We start from the raw sequence: 22,125 nt of genomic DNA on the forward strand, positions 1-22,125 counted from the left end.
TGAGCCCCACATCGGGCTTCCTGCTGTCAGCAGGGAGCCTACTTCTCCCTCTCCCTCTGCCCCTTCCACCTGCTTGTGCTTTCTCTTGCTCTCTCCCAAATAAATAAATAAAATCTTTAAAAAAAAGAATCAATGTATAGTTGAACTGTAGATGAGACAAAACTGAAGAGAGACTGGTGAATTAGAAAATAGAGCTAAAGAAATAATATGGCACAAAGAAACAAGGGCATGTTGAAAAAATAAAAACAAGATCAAGCTATTTTGAGAAAAGACCTGGCATATATCTAGTTTGAGTCCCATAAGCACAGATACATGAAATGAAAGAGAGGAAATATCTCAGGAAATGATGACTGTACTGTTTCTGTTCCTACTGAAAGGAACAGTAAACAGTAACAAATACTTAAAAGACAAAATGGAAAAATAAAACAAAGTTTTAAAAGATAATAGACACAAAAGACAGATCCCCTCAAAGGGATGTAACTTTGACTAACTGTTGTTTTCCAACAGCAATAATGAATGTATAGAGAAGAGAAAATATCTTTTAGAGGCTGTGAAAATAAGTATAAACCTAGTTTTTTGTTGTTAACCAAATTAATTTTGTTAGTATTTAATTCTTTCTACCTCAGTTTCCTGAGTGAATCGTTGTTCACATTTCTATTCTTAAATTATATTTTATATATATAACTTACAAGTTATATATAATTTATATCATATACTCTATATAATATTATATATAATTTTTATTATTGGCAAGTGAAAATTTCTTCTTTTTGTTCACTTTTAGTTCTTTTTTGTCTAAATCCCTAGTTTTATTCTGCTCCCTACTATTTCCTGCCATAGATAAAGTCTAATATATTTAATGCATCCTCCATATCTAAATGTCTTTCAGTAAAATGGTAACTGATGGCAAGGATGTAACTCAAAGGCAACTCTTATCCATTGTTGGAATACATTTGAAATCATTTAATAAGATTAAACATTCATATACCAAATGATTGAGCAATGCTCTTTCTAATCTGCACCCATTCCCCACCCCAAAATATTTCTGTATGTGACCAGCAAGGATATTCATAACAGTGCTATCAAAAATTTAAAAAGTTGGAAGCAATTCAATTGACCATTTTCAGGAGAATGAATATTCTAAGTAGTAAAAATAAGTTAACAACAGCCATAGATAACAATTTGTATGAGATTTAGAAACAGTTGTAAGTGGAAAAAGTAAGTCAATGATGACAGCATATAGTGTAATAGAAAGCACATGTTGCCTAGATTTAATATTACATGTGATAATAAAAAATATGACAAAGGAATGATACATATAAAATTTTAGATAGTGGCTCCTTGGTTGGTAGTAGTAGAGGAGGGGATAGGAAGACACAGATAGAAATAAGGGGTGCTAGAAATGCTCTAGATCTTAATTTGGGTGGTGAGTTCAGGGAGAGATGTTATTTTGTTAGTAAGCTTCATAATTTATGTATGTGATATATATATAACAAATATATGTATATATGCATATCATACATACGTGAGATATATATATATATAGGTAGATATACATACATACACATACACACACACATAATATTTGCCTTTGTCAAATAATAACTAATACCATTTTTAGGAATTTAATTTAAAAGTCAATTTATAATTTTTAAAAATTTTATTTATAGAATAAGTCCTTGTACTGAATGTAATTTTTTAATATGGCTTCATGGACATTTGACCTTTATTAAAAAGGGTTTCATCTTCTGTTGATCAGCTTCCTTAAAGTTAATTGATAAATGGGTATTTTACCATCTCAGTCTGTACATTATTTGTGAAAAGCTAAGTGTTAAAACATTCGTATTTGAGTGAGAGTTTGTTCTGCTCCTCTCTGCTTAAGTAACTCTTAGCTGTATGTGCTGTAATGTATCTCTAGACAACCAAGTGGTTTTAAATGCTTTCAGGTTAATTTATGTCTCCACTTTTTGCATAGAATATATTCCTTATATAGATAATTGAAATTTTATTTTGTATGACTGAGCTTGATGAATACTGACTCAACTGCTTATTGCCTTGGAATGTATAGACTATTTAGGATGCCATGATTCTGATTTATCTTGTCCTGCTGGTGCAATGGAACCTAATTACATGTTGTGTCTTTTACTCTTTGCATGTTTCATACATGCTTTTGTAGAGTCACCAGACATGCAACATGTGCTCTGCCATTACTGTTTAACTGGGATTTCACAAACAGTTTCTCTGAGCATACGAGTGAAAACAACCAAGTGTACTGTCTCTGGGACCATCTAGGGGAAGAGGTTTAGAAATAGGTAAAGATTATGCAAAATAAAGGTACCAGTAATGTCCTAAAAAAGAGACATGTGATCAGAAGGAGAGGGTCATTGGAACTAGGTTTGGGGGACTGCTAGCAAATGCACTATTTGAGAGTTGAGCTAGAGTTGAAGAGGATGTAAGACAACACTTGGTGAATAAAGAGAATCAGGGCCTTAGAGAGCCAGGCTACACCCTGAGCAAAGGGCAGGATAGTGTTGGCGACTCCGAAGTGATGAGCAAACTATAATTCTCAGAAAACAGGGAAGCAAGGAAAGCAGTTTTTCAAGCTAAAGGCTTCTGTATTATTTCATTGCTTCTTATTACTTCTTTCTACTATCTCTCCTCAAAACGGATTGGTCTTTTATTTATTTTTTAAAGGCTTTGTTTATTTATTTGACAGACAGAGATCACAAGTAGGCAGAGAGGCAGGCAGAGAGAGAGGAGGAAGCAGGCTCCCTGCTGAGCAGAGAGCCCGATGCGGGGCTTGATCCCAGGACCTGGAGATCATGACCTGAGCCGAAGGCAGAGGCTTAACCCACTGAGCCACCCAGGTGCCCCCAGATTGGTCTTTTAAAAAATACTTTTCAGTCATGTCACTCCCTGTTAAAAATATTCACTGACCTTCCCCTTCAACATGGCAGACGTGTTTTCTGGAGTTTGAACTCAAGAATCTTCTCACTATGATCCTAATAGTTCTTTGAACCATCATTCCTACTAATCTACTGTAAAACAATTTCATCACATAGATCTCTCTACTATGTTCAGTCTTCTTTGACTTGCACGCTGGTCTGCATGTGATTTTCCATGTCTACAACCAGTACGTTTCTACCGTTACGTGTCTCCATGGTTTTACAGGTCTACCCCCTCTGCCACATCACACCCTTTGCCACCTGTTTCAAGACACGTAGCAAGTCCTCCTCCCTCCAAAATATTCCCTAAATCCCTGAGGGATTTTTTTTTTTCTCTTCAAGTATCTTTACAGCCCAAAGAGTATAACACTAAGCTATTAACTGAAATGACAGAGAACCGAGAACATGGAAAGGGAACAACAACAAAAAAGAAGTCAAAAATTGAAGAGAGAGGGGCGCCTGGGTGGCTCAGTGGGTTAAAGCTTCTGCCTTCGGCTCAGGTCATGATCTCAGGGTCCTGGGATCGAGCCCCGCATCGGGCTCTCTGCTCAGCAGGGAGCCTGCTTCCTCCTCTCTCTCTCTCTCTCTGCCTACTTGTGATCTTTATCTGTCAAATAAATAGACAAAAATCTTTAAAAAATAAATAAAAGAGAGATCTTCAGGGCTAAAGAGTATAAGTCATATCAACATTATGTACTCCTTTCCAAGGAACATGTATAAAAAAATAATTGCTCTAGGATACATCATTTAAAAATTTCTGAGCAGCATGAATGAAAAGCATATTCTAAAATTTTCTAGATATAAATCACTTGACAAATGGGCAAAAGTGATAAAAAATGCTCTACATCTGAAGGCTGTGGAAGAGGGCCTCAAAGTTCTCAGAGAAAATGATGTTCAACCTAGAATTCAAGACCTAGAAAGGTATCAACCAATTGGGGAATATAAATCATTAAATAATTCCCAATTATAAGTTAATACAGCCTAACCTAATCCTAGAGCCAGGAAATGCCTAGTATCATGCCATGTTATCCAGTAAGTTGCCAGCCTCTAACTCCATTTTTCAAGTAATCTAACAATTTCATGCTCTCCCAAAACCACTGTTGTATTTACCAGTGATAGAGACTCTCCCACAGACAAACACATCTACATCGTCGATGGAACCACTGTTGAAGCCAAGACTCTCTAGAGGCAGTGGAAAGAAATGTCTCCTTCTAATACATCTTTCTGAATCTGCCTCCCCTTTTACAAAGTGGCTTCATCTCTCCAGAAAAAGAATTCAAGCAAAATGATTTGAAACAGAATGATACAACCAAAGGCATGGAGAAGTTTAAGGGTTTTTGAAACTTAATAAATGATTTTGATCTTTTACATTTATTTTGCATGAACCAAGGTTCTCTGCTCAAGGAAGTTAAATATATTAAACAGTACAACAGATGTGATACACAGGAATGGGAAGCAGGGGATCCTGGGTGACACAGTTGGAGTCAAGATTCCAACTCTTGGTTTCGGCGCAGGCCATGATCTCGGGTTGTGAGATCTGGCCCCGCACGGGGCTTTACACTCAGCACAGTCTTGAGATTCTCCCTCTCCCCCTCCCTCCCAGCACGCGGGTGTGTGCCTGCACTCTCACTCTCTTGTTCTCTCAAATAAATAAATAAATCCTTAAAAAAAGGAATGGGAACCATTGCCCACCCCTGAGAAATATATGTATATATTCATAACTCATATGCAAAAGCCAGATGTCATCTCATTGAAGTTAAATGATGTCATCATTTCAACACCATTTTTTTCTTTTCTTTATTTCTCTAAGCAGCATTTCAAACAAACACAAAATTCCCTTCACCATAAAACCAATGGTCAAGTATGTTAATTCTTACAATTATATAGATTACATAATTGGAATATTAATATACTAAACTTTTCCTGTCTTCAAGTATTCCTTTCCTTCTTCAAACCTTTTACTGTAGTCTTATTATTCCTTATAGTAACTAGACAATCTCTTTTTTTTTTTTTCATATCAGAGCATTTTTTTAAATGATTTCCAGGCCTAATCATTTTTTTGAAAGGTGGGGAGGAAGGAATGGAGAATGACATTGAGAATATAATACTGGCATTCGTGATAATGTTCCATTGTTCTAGAGTATTATTTTTAGTCATGGAAGAGAAAAACAAACTATAACAACAACAGAAAAGAAAAAAATCACTTGCCCATTTGTCAAGTGATTTATTCTGACCATACACAGAAAAAAAAATAAAAGTAGAGTATTTGTGAGTGTAAAAGCAATTTCATTTTACACATGAGAAAAGAAAAAGAAAATAAATACTAACAGAAGAATTTCTGAGGAATAATTATTATAATAAATTTGGGAACCATTGCCCTAACAAACTCAAGTGGTCAGAGACCACATTAAATATATATTTATATTATTTAAAATAAATAGTTTAATTCATACACCAAATAAAATATTAAAACTGCAAAAAGGAGAATTGTATATACCATTTTATGATTTACTATTTCTAGAACATATGACCTAGACCCCCAACCTTTCTACAGTGCAGGTTTTCTAATCCTCTCTTTAAATTAAACCTTTGGGATTATTCAAGCATGACTGATACACTTAGATACTATCAGGCATTCAATACACACTATGTGCCTTTGATTTACCTGACAAGCGACAACAAGGCTGTATTGAGTTAAGCGCAGACACTATCACTAAATGAATATTTGCAAGACCTGCCTGTGGTTATTGTCATACCAGAACAGAACTCTTGTTCAATATCCTGTCTGGGAAGCAACCTCTACCAGATGCTCCCAAAGAAGGGAAAAACCACCCATAATGCAGTTGGATGGGTATGTAATTCTATATCCCTGAGGAAAAACACTTCATCTTGGCCCCAGGTGGTGAGCCGTTCATACATACTCTGTTCATATTCCTATGAGGATTGCTCTTTTCAAATAATACACTTTTAAAGGATTTCTTTTAGTAGTACAAATTTCACCTTTGAAACAGTAATAATGTATTAGTGATTTTATAAGTCACTGCTGTAGGAAATCTTAAATAGGTCAAAATGTATTGCTTTTCCCCATTTTTCACAAACATGATATGAAACATGTATCACCTTTCCCTATTTTATTCATAGCTTCATATCATATATAAAATAATTTGATAAACCATGTAGTAGAATAAAATGTATCTATGTGTAAATGAAGAGGCTGGATATTTAACTGAGCAATGAATAGACATTATAAAAAAAAAAATAGTATAGAACTCTAACCCACAACTCTGTGGTAGCCAGCTTGGGAAGCCAAACAATAACTTCTGCAGCAACCAATCCAAAACGTCAGACAACGCTATGTAGCAGTCATTTTAAAATTATTGACATAGGGACGTCTGGGTGGCTCAGTCATTAAGCATCTTCCTTTGGCTCAGGTCATGATCCCAGGGTCCTGGGATCGAGCCCTGCTTCAGGCTCACTGGTCAGCAAGGAACCTGGTTCTTTCTCTCCCTCTGCTTCTCCCTCTGCTTGTATGCACTACTCTCTTTCTCTGTCAAATAAATAAAATAATAACAATAATAAAATGATTGACTTAGCCAAAGAATGCCAGTTTCCCTCCCTCACCTGTCTCCAATGCAGGATCAACTTGAGAAAGCCAAATACAGTTTTCAAGCTAATCACATAAGATGCCCAACTCCTAGTTAGTCTACCTCCTGCTCCCCTATTCGACAACCCCCGATTGGAACTTACCTAAAGTTTTTTCCTTTTTCCTTAGAAAGCTCCACTCCCCTGACTGCCTTTAGGTATCTGCCAAATGTGATAGAGGCTGACTCCATAGCTAGAGCAAGTTCTGAGTAAATAGCCTTTCTTTGTTCTCATTTAGGTGGTATTCATCTGTTTTCATAACAAGTTAATGTTCTTAAGATGTGTACATGGATTTTTAAGATTTTAGGTTAATACTGGTTTTGAGGTGCACTTTAAACTGTTGGACACAGAGAGATCACAAGTAGGCAGAGAGGCAGGCAGAGAGAGAGGAGGAAGCAGGCTCCCCGCTGAGCAGAGAGCCCGATGCGGGGCTCGATCCCAGGACGCCGGGATCATGACCTGAGCCGAAGGCAGAGGCTTTAACCCACTGAGCCACCCAGGTGCCCTGATTTTCATTTTTTACAATAAACACACACACATATATATATTTTGTATTTTATGCATGTGAGTAGAATTTTACATTGACTCCAAAATCATTTTAAATAGTAAGAAAGTTTTGTTTCCATTAGAGAACTAGATTTTGTTTCATTTAAAGTGCTAAGACAAATCACCCATACAGCGGAATTATCATAAAGTTCCTAGTGAGCATAAACATAAACAGTAGTTTTACAGGCATTATTAATTGGCTACTAGTAACAAAATAAAATGTGTAAAACAAGCAAACAAACAAAAACAGAGTTTACTTAAGAATATCCTCTACTACACTGGTGACTTTGAAAACCGAGTAACTTCTTCCACTTCACTAAATTTACCTCTCCTTTTCTTTCTTTGCTTTTTCCTTAGAAATCTCCTCCCAAACCCCAGCGACATGGAGATATGGCCACCTATGACATCTCCTTTATCTACCCAAGGCATACCTGTTATGACACATGCCAACCATCTTCTCCTTTAAGAAGGTCTGCCTGGGGAAGGAAGCACCACTAAAAGAGGCAGATTATAGGGTAGCAGTCTTGGGATTCAAGGCAAGCAAAAAAGGAGTAGTGCTGTAAAACAGAGAGAAGAAAATAATCAAGAACTTAATTTGAAATACTTGTATGTCTAAAGTACAAGGATGGTTTAGAACAGGGGGGAATAAATAAGAATGTGGCCGAGGGGATAGGAAAGGAAGTCTAAAGATGGAAATGTCGCCAAAGGAGAAGGGAGGAAAGAGGGAGGAAAATACAGTTAAGAAGAAGAGATTACACAAATTACAACCAACCACTTTATTTCCAAGACTGCAGTTCTAAAAAATTAACAACCGACCACTTTATTTCCAAGACTGCAGTTCTAAAAATTCTGTTTACAAACAGAATATCAGATTAAAAGATTCAATAGGAGAAAAGAAATGTGATTTTATTAAAATATTGACTATAAAACAAGTATTTAGGGGCCTGGGTGGCTCAGTCAGTTAAGCATCTGCCTTCAGCTCAGGTCATGATTCCAGGGTCCTGGGATCAAGTCCCAGGATTGGGCTCCTTGTTCAGTGGAGAGCCTCCTTCCTCTCCCTCTCCTCTAGATTGATGCACTCTCTCTCTATCTCTGTCTCTCTCATTCTCAAATAAATAAAATCTTTAAAAATAAAAATAAATAAAATATTTAAATACAAATATCAAACCACATTATGAATATTAAAACAAACTCTCCATTGGAATAATTCGAAATTAAGCCTTCAATTTTACTTTAACAGTTTTACTTTGGAGTGATTTGTATTTTTGCCTCTAGACCAGCGCAAGTAGATTCTTACCACTCAATCTTTAAAAAGGAGATTTAGTTTCCAGTCACTAATTTACAACATATTCCATCAGTATTTCCCATTAGAACTGATTTAATAAACTTTTCCTTAATGTGAAAAGATCCTGAAGACCCTGTTGCATACACTGGAGAAAAGGTTTGTTGGGGTATTTATTTACATATTACTCATAGTAATTTCCAAGGTTGAGAAAATGCATTTCAACACAAAAGGCCACAATAATGCCATATTATGAAAAGAGTGTTTTGGAAAAGAATGTGTCTTAGAATCATATATTTATGTGTTTGTATTTCATTTTTTTAGATTTGATCACTTGAAATTTGTTTTTATATTGCATTTAGCAGGAGTACACATTCTTTTATTTCCCATGATTACAAGCAGCAGTAGATCACAATAAGAGGCTATTACAAGAATTTAGTAGATTATATATATATGCTTAGCCAACAGTCATGCTTTATGATTCATATAAATTTAGATGTTACATTATATCTTTCTTGCACTTCACAGTGTATATTGTTTTACAAATACCTCTTTGATGTTTACAGTGTTACTAAGGTTTATTAATATTGGTTTCATATGAGGAACAGTTAGAGTCTAAGAGTTTAAGTATTTTTATGGAACTAGATAAATATTGTTTAAATCAGAACCTGTGTCTTCTAATTTCAAACTGATTATCATTTCCATTATACTGTTTGTGTCTCACTGGAAGGGGGCTTACATGGGCCTGGAATTATAGAATCTATAACTTCAGTGAATGCTTAAAGCTTGTTACATGCAATCCTAGCATTTGCAGAACATTCATCACTACTTAATATACTATAGAATACCTATTAGGAACTAGATACTAGTGATTTAGTGATTTGCAGATATTCTCTGTAATGTTCACAGTAATTTTAAAAGGTAGCTGTGTTATCTCCATTTTTAGATAAGACAATTGAGACTCAAAGAGATTAAATAACATATCTGTGGTCACCCAGTTGAGGGAAGTCATACCCATCTTTGTTTGAGTTTATGCTTCTTCTATGACTTCCTGTTTCCTTAGAAGGAAAACAGCTCTTTATTTTTATGTCACTCTATTGCGGAGTCTTCTTACTTGGCTTCCGAAGGGCCTACCAGTTGGTTAATTAATGTAGACTGTCGATTTCTCTAGGCTATTTGTTGTATATATGCATTGTCTGGAAGAGAAACACAAGACACCTGGTAAACATAAACATTGTCAAGTGTGTTTTAAAAAGGTAGCATTGCCAAAAGAAGAGATTAATAATAGAGAAAGCATTCTAGAGTTGAAGCTAGGCAAAAGATAAAATATGGCAGGGAGAGATCTGGTAGCCATATATCTAGGGGCCTTCCTCTATGTATGGTTCTTTATATCAAAATCAGTCACTTCTTAGCAGTAAGTCCTAGGTCTGTTGACAGTAGTCTGCTAAGAAAAACCTACCTCTAGTATGTTTCTGGCCCCAAACTGCAGAAACCACTCAGCACCGCCCTCTCCCCCATTAGTTACTCTGTGAATGCAGAACAGGAGTAGGGTGGAAGGAGGCAACCTTCTGGCCTTTGTGCTCTGAGGACAAACCTAACTTCCCAACTCTATAAGAAGCGATTAAATATGTTTTCAAAGATACACAAACTACAGAATACTGTTCTTATAGGTTGGAAAACAGATTCAAGCTTAGCCGTGAACTATCTTGGTCTTGGTATAATGAAAATATTCCGAGTAGATGGTTCCCATCTCAGTTGTCAATTGTTTTCTGAAGCCATCCTATTCCAAAAATAGTTCTTTCTCCATATTTTTTTAGATTTCTACAGTATTTCATAATTGTATTATGAAATTTATCAAGCCCTCTTGTCATGACTGGTTTCTGTGCCCTTCTCTGTTAATCTTTAGCCATTACATTAATGTTCTCCTGACAGCAACTCTACTGTATCTTATTGACTTTCCAGATTTAAGTGGGGCCATGACTTCAGGCTTTGTGGGAGGCAGTACTCTTAGAACATTCATATAGTCTCAATCCAATTACAAACAATTCTAGCATTTTTAAAAAAGATTTTATTTATTTATTTGGCAGAGAGAGATCACAAGTAGAGAGGCAGGCAGGGAGAGAGGAAGGAGAGCAGACTCCCTACTGAGCAGAGAGCCCGATGCGGGGCTGGATCCCAGGACCCTGAGATCATGACTTGAGCCGAAGGCAGAGGCTTTAACCCACTGAGCCACCCAGGTGCCCCCAATTCTAGCATTTTTATAACATTTTGAGAAGAGGTTATTATCCTGTAGTCTAATGTAAAATCTGATAAAAACTCCACTGTTGTTGAAAAATGCCTATCTTTAGTTGTATATAAGAAATCACATGAATACTGAAGCAGTGGAGGAGAGGTCAGCACCATCTCTGACTCCCTTTTAGAGATCAGTAATTTGAACATTGTGCAAGCAGGAAAATGCTTTATCTGATTCAAGTTAAGTGACTCTGGACTGAAAAGTGTAAATTGCTCTGATTTTTGTCTAGGATCTTCCTATGTCCTGGATCATGTTAGGCCCAAAACAACAGAGTGTGGACTGCTGGAAAATTCTTTTGTCATGATAAATGACACTCCAAACAGGCTATGGGAAAAGATCAGGATTGTGTATATTTTATCACACAAAAGGAACGTTACCAAGGAAACACCAAGGCTACTACAGAGATAAGTGGCTCATGTAAAAGACAGGGTAGGAGAAAAAGCTGGTCAGACACCAGTAAGCAAAGAACAGTGCTGTTAGCTGGTTTGTTGGTTGGTTGGTTTTGGTTTTTATTTTGTTCTGTCTTCCTGTTATTGTGTGTAAGTATATGTGAAACAGTGGTTGTGCAATCACTGCCTTTTCCTTAGTGATTCCATCTCTCTCAGAATTCCAGAATATTTAAGTTCAAAACCTGAACTAAATTCTTGTACATCAAATAGAGTGAGCAAAAGAGATATTCTAAACAGCTTTAAGAGCATAGAATGTCTCAGGGCGCCTGGGTGGCTCAATGGGTTAAAGCCTCTGCCTTTGGCTCAGGTCATGATTCCAGAGTCCTGGGATCGAGCCCCACATTGGGCTCTCTGCTCAACAGGGAGCCTGCTTCCCTTCCTCTCTTTCTGCCTGCCTCTCTGCCTACTTGTGATCTCTGTCAAATAAATAAATAAAATCTTAAAAAAAATATATAGAGTGTTTCATATATTGTAATGTTTCCCTGGTATATTTTCAAAACCGTAAAATTGGTTGAAAAGACTTTTAAATTATATCTAGCTTTATCTTGAATTTTATAGTTAGAACTAGAACAACTCAAAAGTTGTATGTTAAAATACTGTATTTCCCTTAATAAAGCTGAATTACCAAATCCATAGTTTTAACATTATACTAATATAGCAAATTTTACAAGATCCAGTACTCTCCAAACCAGCTGTTATCTTTACTTAAAAATAACTACACAAAGAAGATATATAAACAGAACTAAAAAGTGACAGAAAACTTATTAAGGACATTAAAAGTAGGACAAATAAAAAAAAAAATGGGTCCCACATCAGGGCTCCTTACTCCACAAGGAGCCTGCTTCTCCCTCTGCCTGCTACTTCCCCTGCTTGTGCGTGCTCTCTCTCTGACAAATAAATAAATAAAATGGAAAAAAAAAAGAAAGAAAAATAAAATATAAAGAACTTACATAGTAAACACAAAAACATGTGAGTTAAAAATATTGCATTGATTCAGAGGGGGAATCTAATCAAAAGTGGACTCAAATTGTTTCACATTTATCACCATAGCAATTTTCATGGGTATGAAACAGACTTCACTTTGAGTATTCAGATATGTGGATGACTGTCACTATTTAGCATAGCTTTGCAAACATTGGGTATTTTTGTTAATTTTATTTGCATTTCATTTAGTGAATGTGTTTGAGTGTCAGTAAACATTTGAACATGATCCTTAGGCTTAAGGAGAGAAGTTCTTTTCCAGTGGCCTTATCAGGAAATCTAACTGGTTTAATTTAGGGAATGCATCTGTATGGAAATTTCTGAGATGTCTGTTGAAACGGGTTGTTAAGTCAAATACAGGTCTAGATTATTAATCTTAAAAATAAAACTGCCTTCTATTTTACTGGCACAAATGGGTTTATTCAGGAATAGCAACAAATTACAATCTGAAGCAAGCAAGCTCCAACAAAATCATAGACAAGTCTGCAAAACAAAGGAGAGATATGCTCTTTTACAGAGGTTAGGGGAAAAGTTGGAAGGGGGCATTCTAAGTATGGTGGTTTTTCATTCCCTGAGTTGGGACTATCTCTCATTGGGTGGGCTTTTGTGGGGCAGAGGGGAGATGGGGGACAAACATTTTTCCTCATGCTACTGTAGTAAAGTAGTGTCCATCTGAAAGGTTCCTCTCTTCATATTGGGTCTGCTAGGCATGGGAACTCCCCATCCTGGCCTCCCAACTCTTCTTTTTTTTTTTTTTTTAAAGATTTTATTTATGTATTTGATAGAGATTGCACCTAGTCAGAGAGGCAGGCAGGGAGAGAGGAGGAAGCAGGCTCCCTGCTGAGCAGAGAGCCCGATGTGGGGCCTGATCCCAGGACTCTGGGATCATGACCTGAGCTGAAGGCAGAGGCTTTAACCCACTGAGCCACCCAGGCGCCCCCCTCCCAACTCTTCTTAATGGGATTTCCTTTTCTTAATCCTCACAAGATCACATTGTGAGGTGTGAGAAATATCCTCAATTCCTTCTTGTCCCACCATGATGATAATCCCCCAGTGAGCCAGAGACTATGTGTTTACCAAACACAGCCTCTCTCAAAGTTTGCCCTAAGGAAATTTCTGAAACATATCTGTCTTCTGTGGAGAGAAAAATCATGCATAAATATTGGCTAATAATACACACATGAATAAAAGGTAACGGAACCCAGCATGACTTCATATTTCAGAGGATCTCTTATAAAATACATTTTTAAAACAAGACCTAAACCTTAATAAAGCAAAATGAAAGATTCTTTATTATTGGGAATTCAAGCATCATAGAAGAGCTGTACTAATAACCCTGAAATTTTACCATACAAATAAAGGATTGTTCCACATAGGGGTTTGACTGACTCTAGATGTGGTCCCAAGTTTCCTAAGAAAATTTCTTAAGAATTCCTAAGGAAATAAATTTTAGGAAAGATCCACATAATACAGTTCCTTTAGATAAAAAGTATGATAGAAGATGTAGGAGGAAAATTTTTTCTCCTCAAAGATTCTTCTCGCTGGTCTAAGATTTGAATTGACACAATATATATTAGCAGGAGAGAACCAAAACTAATTTCATACATACATGGGAATGGCACATACATGAAAGGTACGAGAGAGGTAAAATGAAGTACAAATGCCATCCTGAGCTAAGGACTGCAATAGGGGAGGAGGGCAATTCACAAAGTGATAAGAAAGATGGTTGGTAACTAGGTGTTTGCCCTGCCACACATGATGGATCATTCAGATATAGTGTATCTCTCACAGTAATTCCAATTCTGAGAAAGACTCTTAGATTCTTCTCAGTTAGTTAAAGGAGGGGCAAAATTCTCTCTTGAGCCTACAAGGTCACTCTTGCCTCTTCGCTTAAAGTAGTCCACGTGACAAAGTGCCACATTTTGGGAAGACTTGCTCTGAACTATTTCAAAGAGTAAACCCTTTAGCAGTCTCACTTCATAGTCTCAGCCATTTAGTGACACAGCATGTAATATATGTTTGGCATATGGAGGTCATATGGTACATAAATGGACAAACACATGCTATCCATAGTGGATGTGAAAAATTGTATTTATCCCAAAGGAAAAATTAAAAGGAGTTTCCTTAAAAACATACCCATAGCACAAGTTAAGTTTGCAGGTACGGCTTCGACATGATTAAGTAACTTCAAAATACTTTTTGGAAAGAGGTATGCATAAAGAAAAAAACCAGTATAATCATTTTTAGTAAAATTATATCTGTGAAAATTTACTTTTTATGCCTAGAGAATATTGATTCCCAGCCCTTGTTTTAGGGTAAAGTTATATCTTTCTTTTAAAAAATTCTCAAAAAAGATTACATTTGTGTCATTTTTCAAGAGATATTCTTGGCATGTAGTACTAACAGAAGTAATTTTTTTTTTTAAACCAGAAGTATATTTCACAAATATCAAAAGATTTGAAATCCTTGGGGCACCTGGGTGGCTCAGTGGGTTAAGCCTCTGCCTTCAGCTCAGGTCATGATCTCAGGGTCCTGGGATCCAGCCCCGCATGGGGCTCTCTGCTCAGCGGGGAGCCTGCTTCCCCCTCTCTCTATGCCTGCCTCTCTGCCTACTGGTGATCGCTGTCAAATAAATAAATGAAATCTTAAAAAAAAAAAAAAGATTTTAAATCCTAGATTAAATGACATTGGTAGGAAGTAGTATGATTTTCCCCTTGGAGACCCAATATGTTTGAACTGATTCAAATAGGATAGAAGACTCCTTTTTACAGCATTCTAAAATCAAGACTGTTTCCATCTTAATGAGCCCATATTTACAAATGGTCTCAGATTTTCTAACTCCCAGTCCAGGAGCATTTTAATACAAGCTAACAAAGTATGATACTATTATCTTATATCCTGGATACATAACATCAATTTGTATTCAATCCAGTGAAGCATGAACCTTGTCTTAGAGATCCATCTACTACTTTAATGTATACTTTTAAATAAAATCAATAATCTAGTTGGAAGGCAGATTTGTTTAGTCATGATTTATGAGTAGTAAATGATACTTTGACTGCAAAATAATTTCATCCTGATACTGATGCTTGATGAAAAACTACCACTAACAACTGAAAAATAAGATAATAACATTATTAGAAAAAAAAAGTCAATGACATCCAAAATGCCAAGAGAAAAGGCAAGAAAAAAAAGGCAAGAAAACATGCTACTATTATGAGTGGAACTCTAGTAATAGAGTTTTCATCAGCTTTCCGGTAATAAGCAAAGTTACTTATCCTTGGCTTTCAATAAAATGCATAATTAAAAACCATACAGGGTTTAATTTATTCAGTTTAAAGCATAATAACATCTTCAGGCTTCTTTTTGAGATAGAGCTAGATTAAGCAAATAACTCATTTAAGCTGAAAAGTTAATATAAAACATAGAACATATCCAGTGTCCTAAGAGAATAACAGTGAGGTAATGAGTCTAAGTGTGACCTGAGAGTTTCCCCCTCTCTCTTTGGAAGATCCAAGGTAATGCAGAGGTGCATGAGATAAAGGGGAAAAAAATAGAGAATAAAGAAATTAGAAGTTAATGCATATTAATTAGCAGTCAGAGGAATTGAGATTGGATGTGTAAGTCACTGAGAAAGATACTTCTATAGGTTTTTGTAACAGTTGGATGGAGTTTGTTAGAGACCGTAAGATTAAGGACAGTAAGAATTCTTTACAAAAAGAATGCAGAAAAAAAGAGACAATAGATAGCTTTTCCATCCATGTATGGTTCAGCTCTAGGTGAGGCAGGCACTGTGCAGGAACTGGGGATTCAGAGGTGGGCATAAGGTATAGTCTCTGCAGTTATGAAGCATAATATCTTAAAAGGTGGACAGACAACCGCAAGCTCATGACATGAATGACAGCAATATGAAGGAGGTGCTGTGGATTGTCCAGAAGCACACACCTAGCCTGGGAGAATCAGAGAGTTTCCCAGGGGGAAAACAATAGGCATTGTCCAGATGACGATGGGGGTTTTGGTCAGATGGAATTTCTGTTAAGCATTGCTTGCACTTCTGAAACACCCAAAGTATAGTTTTTCTAAATGGATTGTTTGTGATGAGTCAGGTGAAGCAAATGACCAAAACTTCTGTATTCAACTAAAGAGATGGATTTTGCTACATATATATTTTAAGCAGGAGAGAGACATCATCAGTTTTCATTTAAGAAGACTACTTTTCAAGCAGTGCTAAATTTGAAAACAGGAAGACCAGTTAGGGATGTATCCTATCAGCCAAAGGTCATGAGCTGGAAATCTGATTAAGGCAGAGGAAGTGTGAATAGAGAAGTAAGAATAGGTGCAAAATGATGATTATGATAATGCTGATGGTGCTGATGAGGACGGCAATGCTGTTACTGCTGCTGTTGCTGCTGATGATAATTACAGGTGACAGTTCTGAGCACTTCCTATCTGACATGTACTGTGGAAAGTTCATTACATAAATTATATTGCATGATCCTTATGATAGCTCTGTAAGTTTAGACCTATTTTTATGTGCATTTGAAAAAAAGAGGAAATTAATCCTTAAAAAGTTTGAATAATTTGCTAAAGATTGTAGAGATACTAAAAATTGGAGGTAAATTTTTAATCACACAATCTAGAGACCCTGCTTTAGGTCCACTTTATTATTTCGTGCCTCAGCACATGTTTAAGAGTTAAAATGGTTAGCTGCACTGTAGAGGATAAGGTGAATTACGGAAGAATCTGTAATTTCTCCCAACATGCTAATTTAGATAAATAGGATAATGGTAGTCCCATTTATTAAGACTAAGAAAGCTGGTAAAGGTTTGCCTATAACAGATTAGTTGAATAGAATTAGTTTGAGGACAAAGAATGGTCCAGTGAGAAAATAAACTGAATGTATAAATATACATATATATTTATATATAAATAATGAATATATAAATAAACTGAAAATATATTTGGATATAGTTGCCTAGGAGAGAACCAAACTACAGATTTTGTAAGAGAGGTTGTAAGGTGAAGAAAAGTATTTTGCAGGTATGCATACTAGGACCAGAAATAAACCATTGTTGTATTGAATACATGATTTTTTTCCTTATTCTATTGGTAACTTCATTTTTGAAGAAATTTAACTCAACATTGTTTTATTATTAGCTGCAGAGTTAAGAACAAAATGTTATCTGAATCACAGAGACAAATACGTCTTCAAAGAACACACATTCTGAAGAAAAATTTTGCTAGTATAATGACAATAATATCTATTCATTCCACAAGTCCACTTGAAATGTAAGAGCCCTAACCTTGCCATCTACTTTGGAAGCTCATCCCTGCTCTTATACTGACAAAGTATAACAATTGTACCATCTCTAATTTTTATTGTCTGGTAATTACTATTCTATTTTACTTCTTTCATAAGCATTACGTTTCATGTTAAAAAGAAAAAAAAAAAAACACTGATAGTGTCCCTTGAAAAATACCTGGAGTACATACAAATTTCCTTATAATACATTTATAAATTATGATAATTTTATTATTAAAACTTACAGTGATTATAAAAGGAAAAGTCATTGCTTTATCTGGTAAGCTTTCCATCATGTTAAAAGTATTAGAAGACTGATAATTGAGATTAAAAACTTCCACAGGAAAACCAGTATCTCTGAGGCTTTACTTGAATGGCTTCTTGCAATCTCAGAAATCATCCCTTTTTGGCCTTGTGGATAAAGAACTGTGCATCCCTGTAAGCTTGATAATGACATTCTTTCACCAGAGGGCACACTGGTCAACCCCCAGGGGAAGTGAAGAGGAGCATGTCTTATTCTACATGGACAGCTGATGAGACACAAACATACCCAGTGAAATGCATTACTGCTACAAGGTCCATACAAATTTGTTTGAGGCCTCCAGTTCATTAATTTGCTTATGGAAATGTCTCAGATTTGTAATCTTTCACTGCTGTTGTGGCATAGACAGACTGAAGACACTGAACACATCTTATTTGGTAAAGTTTTCAGAAGGAGTATCAGAATTAGTGACCTCCATCAGTAATATTTGAGGGTCTCCTGCTTGATTTTTTCAAAATAATTAATAGTAATTGCTTCTCTAACATTGTTTACATTGCAACCAATTTTGAATGTCAGTAATTTCCCTGAAGAAACAAACAAACAAAACACATGTCCTTAATATTACCATGACCATCCATTTCATTTATAAGTAATATGTAATTTAGCTGTGGCTAGGCATAAAAAGCAAACGAAGAATCAGGCAATTAAGGTGGGAATTTATTTTCCACTAACCAGACCAAAATAAAAATATTTTTGTCAACTTTTCTCAATAACAGCATTGATTCTCCACTTCCTTTTCCTATGTGTAGAAACACAAATTAAATCTGAAGCACATATTTATACAATATGTAATCTTGTGTTTGAGCAGAGAGCTAATTAAGACGAGAGTAGGCAATGACATCAACACTCCTAGTGGGGAATCAGTATAGTTCAGTACACACATGTCTTTTAAATGGGGCACTGTGAGAAAAACTGAATGGTGTAAATGTTGAAAGTCACACTCCCTGGTTCTGGAGGAGTTTATAATGAATTGAGGAAAACTGACAGTTAGATGGATATTTTCAGTATAATTTTTCACATAAGTGCTGGGATGAAGACTTAGAATCATACAAAAACCCTGAAAGAACTGAGTTAATTACAGAGCCTCTATGACCACTCTCAAATGAAATGATATAAAAATAGTACAAAAACAATTACATTTGCAAACCCACTTAAATATACTACATTGCTCCCTAGCTAGTCAGTAAAAGAGAACATTTCCATATTTGCCACTTTATATGTATTCCAGTGTAGTAGGAAATTAATGACAGAATAGATGAAAATTTCAGTGACTTCAAGTTTTCAATCACATTTACATGTTATTGAACTCTCCCTGTGCTATACCCTAGATCAGATAGCTAAAAATCATCATGACTTGTAGTTTATAGCTTGGAATTACAGATAACATAAAAGTTTAGAGTTATTTACAGATTATGATCTCTACTGTAGATTATATTGATGAAGAAAACTGGTCTACTTACAATGACTAATAGAATGATGGCTTGCCCACACCAGTCATGCTGTTCTCACTTCACTCTCAGGGTCTCTGTATTCTCCTTACTATTGGACAAATTATAGTATTTTGAAAAGATGACTTAAAAGATTTTATCCTTTATTTTAGCTATTTTCAACAAAAGGATTGTGTTTTTATGTTTTATGTCAATTTGACTGCACCAACGGATACCCAGATTAAACACGGATTCTGTTTGTGTCTGCGAGGAGTTTCTGGAGGAGCTTAGTATCTGTTATTGTCTGCTTTATTCTTTTTAGTTGTCTTAGTTTTTTTCCTTAGTATTTGGTATTCATAGTAATTTTTTATTATATTGAATACTGACATGAAAGATCTAAGGCCAGTCTCATTTTTTTACCCCACCCCCCTGCCAAAAGTCTTTCCCTCTTTTGTACATGGTATCCTGAAAAATAATTATCTCAAAAACATAGTGTTTTAACTAGGATATGTCTCAATATTCATCTTTTTTACAAAATAATCCAATAAAGATTTTTAGTAATGTAATATGCCTTTTTAATATCCTAATTGGGGGGGCACTGGGTGGTTCAGTCGGCTAAATGTCTGCCTTCGGCTCAGGTCATGATCCCAGGATCCTGGGATTGAGCTGCACAGTGGGCTCCCTAGTCAGCGGTGAGCTACTTCTTTCTCCGCTGCTCCTCCTGCTTGTACTCTCTTGCTGTCTGTCTCTGTGTCTCTCAAATAAATAAATAAAATCTTTTAAAAAATGCAGTAATTTAATTTTGCCTTCATTTTTTTCTACTATGTCCTTTAATATTTTTTCTATTCTATGTGTTGAAATAGACACAAAGTATAGTGATGTTTGACCATCTTTATTTGCCTTATCTACTATAATATTTTTAGTCGTCATAATCTTTTTCCTGTATTTGGTTTTCACAGTAATTTCTGAATCCCTGTCTCTTTCCATTAATTGATTTCAGCCATCTTTATTCTCTTTCTTTTTTATTTATTTATTTTTTAAAGATTTCATTTATTTGAGAGAGAGAGAGACAGCATGAGAGGGGAGAGATCAGAGGGAGAAGCAGACTCCCTGCTGAGCAGGGAGCCTGATGTGGGACTCGATTCCTGGACTCCAGGATCATGACCTGAGCCAAAAGCAGTTGCTTAACCAGTTGAGCCACCCAGACGCCCTTTATTCTCTTTCTTATTTCAAACTCGTTGCTTTTGTAACGTTGTTGCTTCATTCGTGATTTTGTTCCTAAGTTTGCAGTCTTCCATTCATGCAGTTTTGTCATTTCATATTTAATATCTGATTTCATTAAATTAAATTTCATTAAGTTAAATTCTATGGAAATAACCAAATACTAGTACAGTTATTTTTTTCTGTCTTGAGTTTAATTTAATCTCAGAATTGAACCCTTCATCATTTTGTGATTTTTACATCTTTAGTTTACCTTCTTGTTTATTTATTTATTTATTTGACACAGAGATAGAGATCACAAGTAGGCAGAGAGGCAGGCAGAGAGAGAGAGTAAAGCAGGTTCCCTGCCGAGCAGAGAGCCTGATGCGGGCGGGGCTCAATGCCAGGACCCTGAGATCATGACCTGAAGATGAAGGCAGAGCTTAACCCACTGAGCCTCCCAGGTGCCCCAAGTTTACCTTCTTAGAATAGTCTAGCTATGTGACATTCTGGCTCTTCATTTCTGGCTGAAACAATTCTAACTCAAAAGATAATCAAAATTTTGTTTTTCTGGGGCACCTGGGTGGCTCAGTGGGCTGGGCCGCTGCCTTCGGCTCAGGTCATGATCTCAGGGTCCTGGGATCGAGTCCCGCATGGGGCTCTCTGCTCAGCAGGGAGCCTGCTTCCCTCTCTCTCTCTCTCTCTGCCTGCCTTGCTGCCTGCTTGTGGTCTCTCTCTGTCAAATAAATAAATAAAATCTTAAAAAAAAAAATTTGTTTTTCTGATATACTGATATATATAGTTAATTTTTCCTTAATTCCTTTACTGCATTATCTAAGACATGTTTGTCTCCACATCTGCGGATTTTACTTAAGAAATAAAATTATAGGGTGCCTGGGTGGCTCAGTGGGTTAAACCTCTGCCTTTGGCTCAGATCCTGATCCCAGGGTCCTGGGATAAAGGCCAGCATTGGGCTCTCTGCTCAGCAGGGAGCCTGCTTCCCCCTCTCTCTCTGTCTGCCTTTTTGCCTACTTGTGATCTCTCTCTCTGTGTCAAATTAAATAAATAAATAAATAAATAAAAAGAGAAATAAAATTACAGGGGCTTCTGGGCAGCTCAGTCAGTTAAGCATCTACCTTCGGCTCAGGTCACTATCTCAGGGTCCTGGGATTGAGCCCCGCATCAGGCTTTCTGCTCAGTGGGAGTCTGCTTCTCCCTCTGCCCCTTCCCCCCTGCTCATGCTCACTGTCTCTCTCTCTGTTAAATAAAATCTTTAAAGAATACGTATAAATTATATATTCATTTTTGTTTTTGTAGAGTCTGAGAATGTGCTTGTATTCAGGTAGGTTTGGGGAAAGCTGAGAGTGGGTTAGGATGGAAAGTTCTAAGTCAGAACTATCTTTAGTTTGGAAACTGGCAATTTGTCAATAGTTGTGTTACAGAGTATAAACCACCTTATTGTAATGCATGCTACCAATTTTTGAGGTATTCTTGAGCTTTGAATATTTCCTTGGTGCATTTAGATCAGTTTACGTCCGGAAAACACACATCCTGATATCCTCACTAATTTAATTTGTTAGTTTTTAAGATAGGAAGTGTGATGGTCAGACAGTCTTTATTCTACACCTTTATTCAAGAAGATAGAAACTGTTATAAATGTTTTAGCATTGTCAATTCTGGAAATGCTTCAACTCATTTGAGGAGGAAGTAATATGTAAATAATTAAAGGTAGAAAT

Source organism: Meles meles, chromosome 10 (genome assembly GCF_922984935.1).
Source record: "Meles meles chromosome 10, mMelMel3.1 paternal haplotype, whole genome shotgun sequence".
Lineage (NCBI taxonomy): Eukaryota > Metazoa > Chordata > Mammalia > Carnivora > Mustelidae > Meles > Meles meles.